This window comes from Lissotriton helveticus, chromosome 1_1, assembly GCF_964261635.1.
Source record: "Lissotriton helveticus chromosome 1_1, aLisHel1.1, whole genome shotgun sequence".
In the NCBI taxonomy this organism is placed as follows: Eukaryota; Metazoa; Chordata; class Amphibia; order Caudata; family Salamandridae; genus Lissotriton; species Lissotriton helveticus.
The window spans coordinates 1,994,703,834-1,994,720,104 of NC_136057.1; positions in this window are offsets into that span (position 1 = coordinate 1,994,703,834).

Sequence of the window (16,271 nt, forward strand, 5' to 3'; positions counted from 1 at the left end):
ATCACAAAAACTTACAGTTTCTAAAGACTGCTAAGACCCTAACTCCACGTCAGTTGCGTTGGTCCCTTTATTTTGCAGACTTCGATTTCGTGATTACCTATCGACCAGGTCCCAAGAATGGAAAAGCAGATGCTCTGTCCCGACTCCATACTGAAGAATCCGAGCATACTGTTGAACCTAAACCGATCATTCCAGAAACAAAGATAGTGTGTGCACTTTCTTTAGATAATTTCCAGGAAGAGGTTCGAAAGAGTTTAACCCTAGAAGAGATTCAACAGTGGGTCCAACAAGGAGCAGAAAGACAGTGTCGGCATCAGTTACCTTATTTTAAAGAAGCCTTATATCTTCCTACAATAGTTCTTCAAGAAAAGGCCTTACAGAGCTGCCATGATCATCCGCTGGCGGGTCACAAAGGAATTGCTAAGACTCAAGAATTAGTGCAGCGTTATTTTTGGTGGCCTGGGATGTCCGATCAGATCAAGAGATACGTTCAGTCTTGCGAGTCTTGTGCTCGAAGTAAACCAAATAGACAAGCTCCCCAAGGTTTGTTGCAGCCCTTGCCTACTCCAACTTCTCCGTGGCATACAATTTCCTTGGATCTCGTAGTAGATCTGCCGTTAAGTAAGGGATTTGATACCATCCTAGTGGTTGTAGATACCTTCACCAAAATGAGTCATTTCATCCCTATGTCAGGAACTCCAACGGCAGTTAAGCTAGATAGAGTATTTAGTGAGAATATAGTCAAGATTCATGGTGTACCTAAGATTGTGGTCTCGGATCGAGGTCCCCAATTTATTTCTCACTTCTGGAGGGCCTTCCTAAAGGGAATGGGCATTGAGAGTAGATTGTCAACTAGCTACCACCCAGAATCCGATGGGCAGACAGAAAGGGTAAATCAGGAATTAGAACAGTATTTAAGATTGTTTCTATTGGATCAAGGTGGGGAGTGGTCAGAAAAGTTGTGGATGGCAGAGTTTGCTTGCAATAATGCGAAGAGTGCGTCTACTGGGTACTCTCCGTTTTATTTAAACTTTGGCAGACATCCCAACTTTCTGGTCACACAAGAGGAGTCAGATGTCCCAGCAGCCAAGAGAGCCCTTTTAGATCTGAGTTCTTTGCATAAATCGGCTGAGAAGAACTTAGAGAAAGCTAAGGCGTCTTATAAGAAGTTTGCAGATTCACATAGACAAAAGCCCCCACAGTATCAGGAAGGGGATCAGGTGTGGTTGTCCACTAAGAACTTACATTTGAAGGGAAACAGGAAGTTCCAACCCAGATTTGTGGGCCCGTATACCATAGAAAAAGTGTTGGGACCGGTTACTGTGAGGTTGAAACTTCCGACCAGAATTGGGGTGCATCCTGTTTTCCATGTATCCTTGCTGAAAAAGATTCAATCACCCATACGACTCACTAAACCTCCTGATCCACTTAACATTCAAGGACACTCTGAATATGAGGTTAAGGATATTCTAGATTCTAAGTTCCTTAAGGGGAAACTGAAATACTTAGTGGATTGGAAGGGGTTTGGCCCAGATGAAAGGTCCTGGGAACCAGTCAGTAATATTCATGCCCCACAACTGCTGAAACGTTTTCATTCCAGATTTCCACACAAACCAGGACCGATGAATCGGTCCTTGAGAGGGGGTACTGTCAGGATTCACCGAGTAGCTACTGTAGTTTCCTCAAGACAGTTATCTAACTCCCTGTTTCTGCCCCGTGCTACACGAGCTAATGTTTGGTTCCCTTGCTCCTCTGGTAAGCTGAGAAAGTCCGGAGGAAATCAGGGTTATTAAACAGAAAAACTGTTAAGACTGTACATAGTTCCCCTCCCTAAGATGGCCGCGCAATGTTCCGTGTAGAGTATTGGAGAGGTGCGCCCTCTAGTGGGCTTCTGGAAGTCACGCGCTTCAAACTGCGCACTTCAGCGAAGATTCCGTTCAAGAAGCTTTTCCTTGTCGCTGCTCCGCGTCAATAATTCATGACGGGAGTATTGTAGATAAGAATAGCAAGAATTCAGAGAGTCAATAGTAGCTGAGTATTACAGAGACTAAAAGAAGAAGAAAATTCTCGCAGTGCGCTCTTACAGCTCAGAGAGGCACTGTTTCCCTGACAGAGTTCCGACCGCTATCCTCAGAGCGTCAGTAAGTGGTCTCGGGACTTCTTCACAGTTTCCTGAGAAGTTCTCTCTACCAAGAAAACTCGACGAATTAGAGGATTTAGCAGAAGAGGTGGCAGCACTCGACAAGTAAGGTGTTATCTTCACGTCAAGCCTTCTAATCACAAGAACTGAATTGTCCAACATTCGTATCTTTTCCCGGACATTCCCCTTGCGTTTTTCCTTACCTTTTTCCTTCCCCTCTCTTCCTTCCTGTTTTCTTTTTGCGTGCTACGGAAGAACTGTTGAACAATTCCTTGTACAGCTGTCGAGAATTACTAATCTTCACAGAACCCCCAAGACCAAGTCTGGCATAAAGCTCCACAGGTACAAGTTCAGTAGAGAGTGCGATAGCGAGTGAGAAGTAATTTACTGAGTAGTAAGACTAATGTATATGTATGTTTTCACCACAGGAAGCTCAGCCAGATAACCATTCACATTATAGAAGAGAGGCAAATACCTGGGCAAAAACTGGTAGGACAAGTTTTGTTTATTGTTAAGAACAGTCTGCGTAGTGAAGAAAGGTTTGTGGTATATTCTCTCTTCTCTCCCTTCTGTGTATTAGGCACCTACAGAGTAGACGGCAAGAAATATAGCAGTCACTAGAAGATAGAGGTGCCAGTCGAAGTTAAGGTATTCTCTTCTCTGTCCACTTCCCCTTTTCCCTTCTGCTGGTGGTCTCGCTCTTGAAGCGGGGGTACCGGTGGAGGGGTGATTGGGACATTCATCAGTACTGCCCCTGCGAAGCGTTGGAGCACCAGGACATCGTGACAGACACTAGCAGCGAGTCCCTGGAATGCTCTATTACCAGGGAATCGTTCACAGATGACGAGGGGTCACACTGGTGGGCCATCGGAGAATGGTGTAAGGTTGGAGTCATGGATAGACGTCTTTCTGTATTCTCAATAGCGTTAGCGACAACCACAATAGTTTTTTGAAGCATTTTGTCGATGCCAGTCAGGGTCGGTAGTTTGGCAGTGGTTGCTGCCGTCAGCTGGGTGTTGGGACGGGTTGCGGGGGGATTGCCCTTGCCCATTGTTCTCCTCCAACTACATAGTGTTAAATAAAATTATCCTGTGTCAGTTAAAAGATGATAACAGATGTATATTAAAAGCACTTACAACACTACTACTAAACAGACTGACTTCTTTGCAAATAAAATTAGTAATGTCAACTGAGGAAAAGTACAGTTGTCCTTTTCAGGTGCCAAGGGATGTGGCCCAGCCCGGCCTCCTTCGGCCCCGGATGGCTACAGATAGTCCCGCCCTTGTCCCGGGCTTAGCCCGGCACTGCCCACGCGCTTTCCCGCGACGCGGAAGTCCGAGGTCAGTTTTATGCGCCAGCGGGCGCGGCTTGTCCGTGTGCGGCTTCCGGCCGCTGGGGGTCTTGGGAAATATAGTTTCCCCGCTCTGCGGTCGCGGCCTCAGCTGACACAGGCGGCGGGGGAAACCAAAGACAGGCACCCTTGCTCCTGCACAGGTATTCTCGTAGGGGGCAGACAAGCAGCCACAGAGTGATGGTCCCCCCGCTCGTTATGACCAGAGCTCCCCTAACAAGCTGTTACCAAAAGTTAAAAAACAATTTCCCACAGAAGAGAAACCCTTACCAAGTTTCTCCAAAGCATCATCAACCTTCAGTTCAGTCAAATCTTCTCGTAAATGCTTAACATTAGTAATATATCTCTCTAGATTCGTACTTTTGTCAGGGACATGTGTACCACATTGTTGTATTTTCAACATACTACAGACTCTGCCCTCTTTTGCCAATAATACATCAAGAGCAAGTCTATTTTGCAAAAACCCTAGACCTTATAGCCAGCATTTCAGTATTAATCATCAAAAAACCCACCAGCAGTGTCGGTTGATAAATGATCAACCACTGTAGACAATTGTCTAATTTTGTGCAAATTTAGAATAACCCCAACTGAAAGTATCAGAATCAATGCTCCAAAAATATCACCCACAATTTCAGCAGCGCTAATTCCCCTTTTACTCCGAATTAGTCCGCTCTTACCTCTTTTCATTGGCATCATGACTCTTACTTACATGGTATATCTTCGGGAAGACAATTCCCATGTAACAACACCCATATCAACGTGATGGTAACCTATAATAGGCATTTTTACCACACACATAATAAATTCCAGCGAAAACAGGATCCACCTATTAGTCCCAAACCCCCCCGTAATTAGGAAGGTATGGTCACATTCACTAGGACCAATCAAAATATGGTTATAACCAGTCTTTTGTCTTAGTAAGTAAAGCTTTCCCCTATTATGCCAATCTAGAGTCATTGTAGCATATGTCTCAGCTTTCTTGTAATCCCATATCCCAAGGAGGTATGTTACTCTTTTTCTCAGCAGCCTTTTTCTTAAAACTTTCTCTTCTATCCTCCACAACATTTATGAATTCAGTTTCCTCACTCTGTAAACTACATGTTAAGTTATTTTGATGAGCATATACGGTATCTATTGGTTTTGTAGTATGGAAGAACTCTCCAAAATATTCTGCATTCTTTTTACTACTCACTATATTTATATTCTTTCTAACAGGAAGTTCTAAATCAAAATTCGAGTAGTAGTATTGCAATTGACCCTTTTCATAGAACAAACTTGTTAGTACACTACACAAAATTCCATATGTTAAAGGAAGGTGATGGTAGGTCACCCCCTCTGACACAGAAGGCAGTACTTGCATGCACACATAACAATCTCTGGCATCCATAGTGTTAACATACTCATACAACAACATTAAAAAAAAACTTTCAAAGGAAAATCATTAATAGAGTTATCTTGGTGTAAATCATTCCCGGTTAATCTCTTAATGTTAGTCTGTGGTTCTTTTTTAGGATCTTCTCCCACATTTACCTTTACATCCACATAGTCATTAGTAGTATTAATTTTAGTAGGGAAAATAAAATAAGGCAATTAATATTAACCTAACAAATGAAGCAAAAGGGACCAGGGCCAAAGCTGGGCCCAGGGAGGCAGCCCTCCTGGCAGGTCCTCTGGGCCCCAGCAACAGCACACCCTGCAGGTTTAGGACCTGGTTCAGAACAACATCATGGGGTCACAGCACCTATATTTATACTTGCATTTCCCTTTGTGTCACAGCACAGGGCTTGAGGATACCAGTCAGAACTGGTTTAGGGGGGATTTGGAGCACTTTGTTTGCAAAGCTCCTCTTCCCCTTTGTCAGGTGGGGGCTAGGTGATCAGACACACCATAGGGGGCGGAGCCAGCATTGTACAGGGCAGACACCATCCTATTCAGAGTCAGGGGATTACCCTTCCCACCACTCTCAGCCCAGATGTCCTATTCAGCACAGCGCTGACTCATCCTGCCCCTCCTTAAGCCACACACATCTCCCAGCTCCTGTCACTCACAAGCCAGACATGCAATTCACATCACACAGGCAGATACATAGCACAGAGAAATGCCAACTTCTAAAGGTAGCATTTCTAAAATAACCACAATAAATCTGCGCACACCATTGCGCAGCATTTATTCACACAATTTCAAACAGACCAGACTTGACCACATTGCTCCTCTCATTACAGAAATTACCACTGATACACACTGATCAGGGAATCCCCAATGCATTCCTATGGGAGGGCAGGCCAACCTTACAAATGTAACACAGAGAGTGCACACACTTTACACTGGACCACAGTGCTAAAGTGCCCAGAGGCCTAAGACCACAAATACCATGTCAGAGAAAAGGCAAAAAGTTTAGGGGCGAACCTGCCAAAAAGGGCCAAGTCCAACAGATGGGATCAGAGAAATAAAATGAATTCAAAAAAATTTCCATTAGTGGTTCTGTGTCATCAATATTAGGACCGTAGTAGCACACAAGGGTGTAACTTTGATCATACGCTGCCAGCTTAGAGATGACCCATCTCACTGTCTTATCTGTGACACTTTCTCTAGTGGACAATTTGGGATGTTTAAATAGCAATGCCTTTCGTACTGACATTATGACTCATACAAACCATTTGAAAACTGCTTGAGCCCCCCCACAACCATACAAACTACCCCCCAAAACCCAGCCCTATTTACCTCAGCGTCCTCTCCCGATTCTTCCTGCTGCTTGGCTGCTTCAATGCAGCACACATAGAAACAGCAAAATGAGTTGAAATGAAACATTTCACCTGGTTTCACCATGTTAAGACTAGGTTTTCCATGGTCTTTAATTTAGTGCTGCTCCATATTTACGCCATCTTTGTAAATATGGGGCAGCCTCAAAATCAATGGGTGTTGGTGCAGAACGCCAACCACAACATCCATTGCCCATCCCTTTCATTCTAAGTAGCATGAAAGGGTGCCTTATTTACAATGAGATGTTAAGCCACATTAAGTGGCTTAAGTCCACCTTGTAAATAAGGGGAAGACCCTATTGCCCCAGTAACGTCGTAAAAAGTGATGTTCCAGTGGTGATAGGGGCTTGTAAAAATGCCCCAGAGTGTCCTTGCTCCAAGAGGGATTACAGAAGCAGGTGACATACTTGTAGTCATATGGACAAGCAATACATCAGCTGCGTCATACATAAACAAATAAGGGGAATGAGATCTGACTCTCTCAACCTGGTGGAACTGAGGACTGGGAACGGGTGGAGAATCGTCTACTTTCCCTGAAGGCAGTATACATCAGGTGGGAGGACAGTGTAGTGGCAAACAATTTGAGCAGAGTTTTTTCCTTTCCCCAAGCCATGTCGCTGACCCCTCAGGTGTTTACTCAGATTTGTCTAAAATTTAGAGAGCCCTTCTATCTGTTTGCTTGAACAATGGATTTTCACTACAGTCTCCTCCCCCAGTGGAGAATTCCTCTTCTACCCATCCTCTCAGAGCAGGGGTTGCCTAAATTGAGAGGCGTGCATTCCAAAGAAGGAGGGTCCCAGAACATTCAACACAAATCATTCAGGGTTCTAGACACACCTCTGTTCTAAAATCCTACTCAAAGCATTGGATGAATTTGAAAGAATGGCCCGCCTCTAGGTCTTTAACTCTAGTGGTGTGTTAGATACCATCTATTTTACAATTCCTTCTAGGTGGCTTTCACAAACGATTGGCTGTGACTACATTATGGGCTCAGTGGCGGCCTTTAGAACATTTAGAGGCCCAAGGTGAGACTCTGGCAAATTTGTAAACAAAGAAGGGAGGGAGAGAAAAGTGGATTCGTTCTCCCCAGATGATTCACATAAACAAAATAGAATCCACTCTGGTAGTGGTGCTGTTCCCTACAGTGGTGGGGAGCACAGCGTGTTGTTAGAATACCCCTCACACACCAACAGGCCCCTTGGTGTCATTCTACCATCATTGGGGTCTTTGCACCCCTCTGCGGAATGCGGCGTGCTACGACTAATGGCTGCGTAGGAGCATTTCAGATGTACTATGTGTCGGTGTGTGGAGAGTGGTTAAGTGTGAGTGGTGAGATGGTGAAACGTGATAGTTTAAAAAAATACCTGGCTCGTAGGGTGTGGAAAAATAAAAATGTATTAAGCCCTCAGCTGGTATTGTTAAAAGGGTGCAGTGTGAGGTTGTTTACTGTATATTTAGGTACAGCAACCTCAGAAAGTGTGTCAACATGTTTCGGGGTACAAGGACCCCTTCTTCAGGACGAGGATATGCACTACTACGCTCACCTTACTCACATGTAGTGTTAATGTAAAAATGTGCTCTACAAAAACATAAAAATGAATACAAAATTAAACTATTAGTGTAATGTTCCTAATAGTGTTTCAATGTATCAGTCTGTTGCGCCCAATTGGCGTTAATATGGTCAGACTTAACAGATTAGGCTAGATGGCCTCATGAGCCTTAGCGTTGTACTGGGGGTTGTCTTCCAGCTCAATATGGCAACGGTTTGACAGGAACCATTCGGCCTCCTACACCTCGAACGCGGCTCCGACGATATATAGACAGTCGTAGCACACCGCATTCCGTAGAGGGGTGCGAAGACCCCAATGATGGTAGAATGACACCAAGGGGCCTGTTGGTGTGTGAGGGGTATTCTAACAACACGCTGTGCTCCCCACCACTGTAGGGAACAGCACCACTACCAGAGTGGATTCTATTTTGTTTATGTGAGACTCTGGCAAAGACTTTGGTTTGGTAGTTAGATTCCGAAAATGTTTCCCTTTTTCTAGACCTCTTTCTAGACCTACTGTTCCTACGTGGGATCTACCACTAGTTTTGAAGGCATTACGCAGCATACCTTTTGAACCTTTGATCTCTGTTACTCTAAAGCACTTGTCCTTCAAGGTGCCTTTTTTATAGCCATCACTTCTGCTAGAAGGATTAGCAAACTTGGAGCCTTATGATGTAAACCACTATTCTTAAAAATTCCGGAGGATGCTGCTTCATTCAAACATAATCAGGCATTCCTCTCTAAGGGGGCTTCCAATATGCTTAAGGAGCAGACAACCCTATTGACTGGGTTTTGCCTTTGTCCCTCTTCTAAGGAAGAGAGACGTTTGCATTTGCTGGATAGAAGAAGGACTGCGTCCATTTACCTCTAGTGTTCTCAGTTGCATAGAAAGCCAGAGCATTTGTTTGTGACTTTTTGTGGTGTTAACCTAGGTCAAAAGGCTTCTAACATTACATGGAGCCGTTGGATTCGATCAAGCAATCGTATTATCTGATTCTTTGTCGAAGGTCGAGATACCTGAGGATATACAGGGACAATCTACTAGAGGGGTGATAGCCTCTTGTGGCGAGGTGCACGGTGTACCTTTGCCTGAATTAAGTCGAGCAGAAACATGACCTTCCTGTAACACTTCTGCTAAGTCCTATCACACTTAAAGTGCACTTAAAGGAGCATCTTTTGGGGAAAATAAATAGAATACAGTGCTTTAGCTTATAACTTCAGTTTGTGCAATTAAAGAATTAAGTAATGCCCGATTCCTTACCAGTAAATCTTATTACCTAACTGTTTCCTTCACCGTGGTTGCTTTTGTGCCCATCTATCACTTGCATTAACCCCTTGCCTCCCCTGGCTAGCATCGGAGCTAGTACTGTACAGCAGTTGATCTATATTTGAATGTTATGTGCTTCCTATTGCTCTCCTTGTGCAATGCAACAATGAAAGAAAGGAATACCATGACCCATGACAAGCTGTGGCAGGTGGTGGCCCAGAGATGATAGAATTCATGGAGTTGGCTGGACGTGGAGAAACGCCAAATGAAAGGACAAAGGCACAATAATATTGTGGTATAATACAGTAACCACAGATTGGAAAACCATGAGTATTGGTTGAAATAAAGAATATAAACCTTACTCACAAGATGTCTTTTGTCAAGAAATCATTCAACTTAAAAGGTTCATCTACAATATTGGCAATTTGATAAGGAGTTGTAAACAATTGAGAGGATTTACATATACAGTACTAAGGATGATCATTGAGACTCGATGGGCAGGCCGGAAGGTGGAAGATATTTATTATTATATACAAAACGTGACAGTTATTATTTTGGTCTTGATAAGGATGTTGTAAACCAGAACAATACCATTGAAATGTGTCAACACTTTTGATCCCTAATCTGTGAGACGGGTTGGCACAACAGATTAAATATTGTCAATCCATCGTGTACTAGCACGGATTACATATTGACACAGACAGGCTGTTTTTTGACTATGTGAATTGTGTTGCAGATACTCCCTTCCTTCTTTTTCTCTTTCCTTTTCTATTTTTGATATTTGTTGGAAACTTATATACCTTAGTAATGTCTGATGTAACAATAACACAATCTGGTTTTAAAATCAATGTAACAAACTTTTATATGTGTTGAATAACAATATATAAAAAAATTACTTTTAATAAAGTATTTTTTAAATATATAGGTGTTTTGCGGAGTAGCACACTATTTATAGAGGAGTACACATATCAACATACTCCCCTTGTTTATGGAAGAGTATATAGGTGTATGAATTGAAGCTGTATGGGAATTAGTGAAATCTGATACAAATGATAGGATGGTAAGTGGTCTGCCAAAGGAAGAATGTATTTTTATGTCAAGCTTAGAGCCAGCGCGCATGCGCTGCTGTGCGAGGCTTATTGTAGAGGAGTAGGTGAAATGAAGCTCGGCCCACTCTCCTCCCATATTTGTGATTGGCTTGTGTCATTGTCTGTCCTAAATGCTGGCTTCTGATCCGTCGATAGGCTTGTTAGTCCCTCCTTAGGACCGCCTCCTCTTCATTTATCACCTCCCATGGCAACTCCTTTACTTTGGTTGTTCCATGGTACTGTTATTTAGACTGTGAGCACTATTTTCGTTAATGAGGTTCTCCTATTCCAGGCATGACCTGCTTTGGTGCCTTTTTCCCCCCTCGAACGCCATCCCTCCTGTTCTCCGTGCCTTCTCCACACCACCGCCCGTTGACCTTCTCCCCCCACCCCACCCCATCCTCCCCTAATCCGTGCCTTTAAAATCCCCCCGCCCACGTTGTCCGTGCATTCGCCCGTCCTCTCTCCCGTTGCCCGTGCCTTCGTCCCCTCTCTTGGTCTCCCTTACATTGTCGTGATACTAATCATTTGCATAAATTCGAGACTTATTTCATTGTAAATGCTTGTTTCTTAGTTTTTAGAAAAAGGATGGTGGTATGGGTGATAGGTCTGTAGGCACTGAAGGGATATTCACTCTAGATTCTTTGTGCAAATGGTACTATTTGTAACGGTGCTACAGGGATGGAGAGAACCACCTGCCTTCCTAAAACTCTGTGGAAAACCAACAGAACAATGCAAATTAGGATACCCTAGCACACATAATAATCAAGATACAATCTTTTCAGAGATTAGTAAATAACACAACACAATTGATGGATTGTATCAATTTGTACAAGAAGCGACGAAACACGTGTTGGCTTGGCTTGGAAAAACATGAAACCCGAACTTCGGGAAGACTGATTAAAAGAAAAGAAAAGAATTGATACAATCCATCAATTGTGTTGTGTTATTTACTAATCTCGGAAAAGATTGTATCTTAACCCCTTGGCTGCGGCGGTAATTCCGCAGCAGCGCTAGGGGGGAGGGGGGACGCGTGGCGCCGCCATGCTCATGACGGAACCACTCTGTCACGAGCGTCGGGCACACTGTGATTGTGACGGAGTGGTTCCGTCACGGCCCCGCCCGCACAATAGAACGCTCAGCGCAGGCGCGAAATCGCTGCCGCGCAGGCATGGCGGCGGCGCCGTGACGGAACCACTCCGTCATTAGCACAGCACGCCCGACGCTCGTGACGGATTGGTTCCGTCACGAGCACCCAAAGGGTTAATGCTTGTTTCTTAGGTGGTGGCCTGCTCCATTGGTTTCTGCACTCAGAAATTAGGTCACATTTTTACAAATGTTCCACGGTACACTGCTTCTGGGGCACGTTTTCATCGACTAGATATGTACTTTGAGTCAGAAAAGGGGGTGGTGATGAACAGAGTGCCTGAATTAGGCAGACCACTCTTACCCAGTCCAAAGATCAGGGCTTGATCCATCACCGTTTTTTAGCTCACTGCACCATCCCAGCTCAGAACTTGGCTATATGCAAATTAGTCTGTTCCTGTCCCAGTGCATGATGGGAACAGGGCAAACCAAACTACCAAGCCAATTCTTGTACTGGGAAGGAAACAAGCTTCCGGGGACCGGTTTCTGCCATTTCAGGCGTCGTCGGCCCGGCTTGCTTGAATCCTGATGGTGCAATGAGCAAGGGACTCACATCTGAGTATACCCTTCCACGCTTATGGTGGACAAAATGATTCAGAAAAGGGGGTGGTGATGAACAGAGTGCCTGAATTAAGCAGACCACTCTTACCCAGTCCAAAGATCAGGGCTTGATCCATCACCGTTTTTTAGCTCACTGCACCATCCCAGCTCAGAACTTGGCTATATGCAAATTAGTCTGTTCCTGTCCCAGTGCATGATGGGAACAGGGCAAACCAAACTACCAAGCCAATTCTTGTACTGGGAAGGAAACAAGCTTCCGGGGACCGGTTTCTGCCATTTCAGGCGCCGTCGGCCCGGCTTGCTTGAATCCTGATGGTGCAATGAGCAAGGGACTCACATCTGAGTATACCCTTCCACGCTTATGGTGGACAAAATGATTCAGAAAAGAGGGTGGTGATGAACAGAGTGCCTGAATTAAGCAGACCACTCTTACCCAGTCCAAAGATCAGGGCTTGATCCATCACCGTTTTTTAGCTCACTGCACCATCCCAGCTCAGAACTTGGCTATATGCAAATTAGTCTGTTCCTGTCCCAGTGCATGATGGGAACAGGGCAAACCAAACTACCAAGCCAATTCTTGTACTGGGAAGGAAACAAGCTTCCGGGGACCGGTTTCTGCCATTTCAGGCGTCGTCGGCCCGGCTTGCTTGAATCCTGATGGTGCAATGAGCAAGGGACTCACATCTGAGTATACCCTTCCACGCTTATGGTGGACAAAATGATTCAGAAAAGGGGGTGGTGATGAACAGAGTGCCTGAATTAAGCAGACCACTCTTACCCAGTCCAAAGATCAGGGCTTGATCCATCACTGTTTTTTAGCTCACTGCACCATCCCAGCTCAGAACTTGGCTATATGCAAATTAGTCTGTTCCTGTCCCAGTGCATGATGGGAACAGGGCAAACCAAACTACCAAGCCAATTCTTGTACTGGGAAGGAAACAAGCTTCCGGGGACCGGTTTCTGTCATTTCAGGCGTCGTCGGCCCGGCTTGCTTGAATCCTGATGGTGCAATGAGCAAGGGACTCACATCTGAGTATACCCTTCCACGCTTATGGTGGACAAAACGATTCAGAAAAGGGGGTGGTGATGAACAGAGTGCCTGATTAAGCAGACCACTCTTACCCAGTCCAAAGATCAGGGCTTGATCCATCACCGTTTTTTAGCTCACTGCACCATCCCAGCTCAGAACTTGGCTATATGCAAATTAGTCTGTTCCTGTCCCAGTGCATGATGGGAACAGGGCAAACCAAACTACCAAGCCAATTCTTGTACTGGGAAGGAAACAAGCTTCCGGGGACCGGTTTCTGCCATTTCAGGCGTCGTCGGCCCGGCTTGCTTGAATCCTGATGGTGCAATGAGCAAGGGACTCACATCTGAGTATACCCTTCCACGCTTATGGTGGACAAAATGATTCAGAAAAGGGGGTGGTGATGAACAGAGTGCCTGAATTAAGCAGACCACTCTTACCCAGTCCAAAGATCAGGGCTTGATCCATCACCGTTTTTTAGCTCACTGCACCATCCCAGCTCAGAACTTGGCTATATGCAAATTAGTCTGTTCCTGTCCCAGTGCATGATGGGAACAGGGCAAACCAAACTACCAAGCCAATTCTTGTACTGGGAAGGAAACAAGCTTCCGGGGACCGGTTTCTGCCATTTCAGGCGTCGTCGGCCCGGCTTGCTTGAATCCTGATGGTGCAATGAGCAAGGGACTCACATCTGAGTATACCCTTCCACGCTTATGGTGGACAAAATGATTCAGAAAAGGGGGGAAAAGAAAAGAATTGATACAATCCATCAATTGTGTTGTGTTATTTACTAATCTCGGAAAAGATTGTATCTTAACCCCTTGGCTGCGGCGGTAATTCCGCAGCAGCGCTAGGGGGGAGGGGGGACGCGTGGCGCCGCCATGCTCATGACGGAACCACTCTGTCACGAGCGTCGGGCACACTGTGATTGTGACGGAGTGGTTCCGTCACGGCCCCGCCCGCACAATAGAACGCTCAGCGCAGGCGCGAAATCGCTGCCGCGCAGGCATGGCGGCGGGGCCGTGACGGAACCACTCCGTCATTAGCACAGCACGCCCGACGCTCGTGACGGATTGGTTCCGTCACGAGCACCCAAAGGGTTAATGCTTGTTTCTTAGGTGGTGGCCTGCTCCATTGGTTTCTGCACTCAGAAATTAGGTCACTTTTTACAAATGTCCCACGGTACACTGCTTCTGGGGCACGTTTTCATCGACTAGATATGTACTTTGCCTCATTATCAAAATGTGTATTTTACTTCACTTTTTGATCTATATTTTTTAGAACTACACGAGTTTTTTAGGTCTCGCCTGAGACAGCGCATGCACTGTCTCTTCGAGACATTTAGTTAGTGGCTTTTAAAAGTGCCACCAGAGGCTTTTGGTGGCCTACAGCTTGCGTTCATGAGCTCGTGCACAGTTGCCATCTGTGTTTTTGTTGCTGTAATCAGACTCCTCTGCTTGCACTTCCCCCTTCCCTTTCCCCCTACCTCCTGGTCAGCTTCATTTGTGTCTTCTAGCTTTGAATCATGCTCCTCTGCTCGCACTCCCCCTCCTTTGTCCCCCTCCTCCCCCTCAGTTTCATTTGTGTCATCTATCACTGTGAATGCTCCTGCTTCCACCAGGCACACACACCATCAGTCGTCAGTGCACGCTTTCACCAGGCACACACACCACCAGCCGTCAGTGCACGCTTCCACCAGGCACACACACCACCAGCCGTCAGTGCATGCTACTACCAGGAACACACACCACCAGCCGTCAGTGCACGCTTCCACCATGCACACACACCACCAGCCGTCAGTGCAGGCTTCCACCAGGCACACACACCACCAGCTGTCAGTGCATGCTTCCACCAGGCATACACACCACCAGCCGTTAGTGCACGCTTCCACCAGGCACACACCACCAGCCGTCAGTGCACGCTTCCACCAGACACACACACCACCAGCCGTCAGTGCACGCTTCCACCAGGCACACATACCACCAGCCATAAGGGGAAAGATTCACCAGGCACACACACTACCAGCAGGCACACACTATAGCCGTTAGTGCATGCTTCCACCAGGCACACATACACCACCAGCCGTCGGTGCATGCTTTCACCGGGCACACGCACCACCAGCTGTCAGTGCACGCTTCCACCAGGCACACACACCACCTGCTGCCATTGCAAACATTCACCAGGCACACACACTACCAGCCGTCACACACTACCAGCCGTCAGTGCACGCTTTCACCAGGCACACACACCACCAGCCGTCAGAGCACGCTTTCACCGGGCACACGCACCACCAGCCATCAGTGCACACTTTCACCAGGCACACACACCACCATCCATCAGTGCACACTTCCACCAGGCACACACACCACCAGCTGTCAGTGCACAATTCTACCAGGCACACACACCACCAGCCTTCCGTGTACGCTCCAACCAGGCACACACACCACCAGCCATCAGTGCATGCTTCCACCAGGCACACACACCACCAGCCGTCAGTGCACGCTTCCAACAGGCACACATCACCAGCCATCAGTGCACACTTCAACCAGGCACACACACCACCAACCGCCAGTGCACGCTTCCACCAGGCACACACACCACCAGCCGTCAGTGCACGCTTCCACCAGACACACACACCACCAGACGTCAGTGCACGCTTTCACCGGGCACACACACCACCAGACGTCAGTGCACACTTTCACCGAGCACACACACCACCAGCCGTCAGTGCATGCTTTCACCAGGCACACACACCACCAGCCATCAGTGCACGCTTCCACCAGTCAGACACACCACCAGCCGTCAGTGCACGCTTCCACCAGGCACACACACCACCAGCCGTCAGTGCACACTTTCACCAGGCACACACACTAACAGCTGTCACACACACTACCAGCTGTTGGTGCATGCTTCCAACAGGCACACACCACCAGCAGTCAGTGCACGCTTTCACCAGGCATACACACACCACCAGCCGTCGGTGCACGCTTTCACCAGGCACACACACCATCAGCCGTCTGTGCACGCTTTCACCAGGCACACACACCAACAGCCGTCAGTGCTGCAGGCAGGCTCTTCTCAGAGTTTCTTGGTAAATATGTGTTGGATGCCTGGGAGGGAGTGGGCCGAGTTTCCTTAAACCATGCTGAGTAAGCAGGTGCTGTGCATTAACTCCTGTATGAGTGAGTCATGCTGCCTGGGGCTCACTCCCTCCACACTTGTAAATTGTGCCTGCACCAGGTTTCTCTCATTTGCAAAGATCGCGCAGGCGCACAGCTAGGAGGCGCCCACACCCTGGGGAATGACTGCTTCCTACAACCAGAATGGAAACAACATTCAGAGCAATGAAAACAAGTTCATTTGATGCAAAGAACTGTTAACAA